The sequence below is a fragment of the Triticum aestivum genome, chromosome 1B, assembly GCF_018294505.1.
Source record: "Triticum aestivum cultivar Chinese Spring chromosome 1B, IWGSC CS RefSeq v2.1, whole genome shotgun sequence".
Classification (NCBI taxonomy): domain Eukaryota; kingdom Viridiplantae; phylum Streptophyta; class Magnoliopsida; order Poales; family Poaceae; genus Triticum; species Triticum aestivum.
Window position 1 is genome coordinate 558,386,895 of NC_057795.1, and position 3,679 is coordinate 558,390,573.

Sequence of the window (3,679 nt, forward strand, 5' to 3'; positions counted from 1 at the left end):
GGAAGGAGCATCCCAAGCCCGAGTTGTATTATGAGGGCGTCCTGAAGGGTGCCTGCCTTGTGGTGAATGAGTGTTCCAAGGATGTAATTTTTGAGTAAACTCGCTCGTGTTATCCTGTGCGCTGAAAACTTGTTCATATGCGCTAAGCAACGCTTTTGAATTTAAAATATTATCTTCTATGCGGCCGTTTATTAAATCTGAGAGATGGCGAGTCGTCAGCTTCTACCCCCATGCCACGAGTGCTGGGGTGTTTGGGATAAACCTGAGCGCTCTTGTTCCCATTCTTGGGTCCTTCGAGGGAGGCGCTCAGCACAACGAACAAGGCAATCGGACTATAATGCTTTATCACTCTCACTTAGCCATAGAATTCTATAATTTTAAATTTCGGCAAAGCCCCTAGTATTCAGACGACCGAGTTCGGGGCACTATCCACGCCTAGGCCGGACAAAGCCAGCTCCTCGCTCTAAGCGGCATAAGTCTTTAGGGACTCGAAAACCTCTTGAACAGCGACCGGCTCTCGCCCTATCATGACGGTCAGTTTTAGCCTTCTCTACTGAGGTGCTTAACCCAGCTCAACCGGGGCACAATCGCAGTAGTTCTCCCAGCGCTACCTTAGCCGATATAACGGAACGTAAGGTACCAAAACATGGGAGCCGGGCAAACCCAACTATTGACCCAAGACATGATTCAGAGCCGATGCATATAATGCTATAAGTTCGGGGTGCTGCACTCGTGAGAGTGTTCGGACTTCTCACACCATATTCTGGGGCACTTGAGCCCCTAGTGTATTGGCCATACCAAAGTGTACGGTTGCATAATTTCATAACTGAACATATTTACATAAAAATGAATGCAATAATAGACAAGAGCTATGTATTGTTTATTAAAAGGCTGCCGTGAAAGCAGAATGATACAAATAGTGCGATAAGCAAGAGATGGGATTATTTGACATGTCCCCCTCCAGGGGCAAGCTACGAGACTTTATGTAAGACAGGTATTTAGCTCGTTATAGAGACCACCTAGACATTCGACATAGTTTGTTGCCTCCCTGGCTGTTGCATCGTGTGTTCGGCGATTGTACTGCCGGACAGGCCTTCCGGAGAGTGGAGTCCTGAAAGTAAGAAAAAAGAAATGACAAAATCGGGAGCCCCTAGTGCGGTTGAGCCGCATTTTGGGTGTACCGTGGTTGTGCCCCTCCCCTTGTGCCCATGGTATTTCCAGAGCGTAATTATGCACGCGTGGTACTGGTTTTGCAATTTCGCAAGGGCTGGGGTTGGGGCCGCACTGCTACGCTTGCTCGGAACGTGCCAGGCGGTCTTTTTGTAGGTTACTCCGGGCGCGCTTGACGGTGTCCGGACATTTAATAGCCGGACTGGAGAATTGCCTTGAGAGGCTACTTTGTACTTCCGCTGTGAGGGCTGCCGTATGCTCCTCCGTTCGGAGAGAGCGTTCGGTGTTTCCATTGACTGTAATGACTCCTCGAGGGTCTGGCATCTTGAGCTTGAGGTATGCATAGTGCGGCACCGCATTGAACTTTGCAAATGCGGTTCGTCCGAGCAGGGCGTGATAGCCACTGCGGAACGGGACTATGTCGAAGATTAACTCCTCGCCTCGGAAATTATCCGGGGATCCGAAGACCACTTCGAGTGTAACTGAGCCTGTACAGTTGGCCTCTACACCTGGTATGACGCCTTTAAAGGTCGTCTTTCTGGGTTTAATCCTTGAGGGATCTATGCCCATTTTTCACACTGTGTCCTGGTAAAGCAGGTTCAGGCTGCTGCCGCCGTCCATAAGGACTCTAGTGAGGTGAAATCCGTCAATGATTGGGTCTAGAACCAATGCGGTGAATCCGCCATGGCGGATGCTAGTGGGGTGGTCCCTTCGATCAAAAGTGATCGGGCAGGAGGACCACGGGTTGAACTTTGGGGCGACTGGCTCTAACGCATATACGTCCCTGAGTGCACGCTTCCGCTCTCTTTTGGGGATGTGGGTTGCGTATATCATGTTCACCGTCCGCACTTGTGGGGGAAAGCCCTTCTATCCCCTATTGTTCGGCGGCCGGGGCTCCTCCTCGTCATCGCTATGCAGCCCCTTGTCTCTGTTTTCGGCACTTAACTTGCATGCCTGCTTGAACACCCAACAATCCCTGTTGGTGTGATTGGCTGGTTGTTCGGGGGTGCTGTGTATCTGGCACGAGCGATCGAGTATTCGGTCCAAACTGGACGGGCCAGGAGTATTTCTTTTGAATGGCTTTTTCTGCTGACCGGGTTAAGAGCCTCTGAATCCGGCATTAACTGCCGTATCCTCAGCATTGTCGCTGTTAATGCGGCGCTTGTGCTTGTTGCGACGCGACCTGCCATTGTTGTCCTTGGTATCTGAATTACCAGGGCTCTTGGTTATGTTATTACTACGAGCTAGCCAGCTGTCTTCTCCCGCGCAAAAGCGGGTCATGAGTGTTGTGACGCCTGCCATGGATTTCGGCTTTTCCTGTCCTAGGTGCCGGGGAAGCCATTCATCACGGATGTTATGTTTGAAGGCTGCGAGGGCCTCTGCGTCCGGACAGTCGACTATTTTATTTTTCTTGGTTAGGAACCGTGTCCAGAATTGTCTGGCTGATTCCTCTGGCTACTGAATTATGTGGCTTAGGTCATCGGCGTCTGGTGGTCGCACATAGGTGCCCTGGAAATTGTCGAGGAATGCGGCTTCCAGGTCCTCCCAGCAACCAATTGACTCTGCTGGCAAGCTGTTAAGCCAATGTCGAGCTGGTCCTTTAAGCTTGAGTGGGAGGTATTTGATAGCGTGTAGATCATCACCGTGTGCCATGTGGATATGAAGGAGATAATCCTCGATCCATACCGCAGGATCTGTTGTGCCATCGTATGATTCGATGTTTACGGGTTTAAAACCCTCGGGGATTTGATGATCCATTACTTCATCTGTGAAGCATAGTGGGTGTGCGGCGCCTCTGTACTGGGCTATATCACGACGTAGCCCAAATGAGCTTTGTCTGTTGTGTTCGGCCTGGCCGTATTTGCCGTATCCGGCATGACGATTATTGTCATGTGTCGTGGGGCGCCCACGCGATCCGTAGATCAATCTTGTTTGCCTTGCCTTGTCCTCCAGTATGTCTCGTAGGTCTGGCGCATTTCCCCGTGCCTTGGTATTTTTCGAGCGACGCCAGGGTGCGGCTTGAGTGGATGGCCGAGAGGCCTCTCTGTCGCAGCCACGAGGTGGCCGGTCGGCCGTGTCGTGCGCTGGTGATGTAGGTTTAGGTGCTTCATCCTCTAATCGGGGTAGCAGCCTGCGCTTTGGGTAGCTCTTGGAGGGGCGTTCGAGTTCGTACTCTTCGGCCGCAAGGACTTCAGTCCATCTGTCGGCTAGCAAGTCTTGGTCAGCTCTAAGTTGCTGCTGTTTTTTCTTGAGGCTGCTCACCGTGGCCATAAGCCTATGTTTGAAACGCTCTTGTTCGACGGGATCCTCAGGCACGACGAATTCGTCGTCGTCGAGGCTTGCCTCGTCTTCGGAGGGAGGCATGTAATTATCGTCCTCTACCTCTCGATCTGCCGCTCTCTCATGAGGGCTGGCTTCTCCATCCTCCTGTGCTCAATCCTTCTGGAGGGGGTTGTCTTCGGCACTGTCCGGAGTGTTATTATCTCCCGTGCCGGAATCGCCGTTTTTG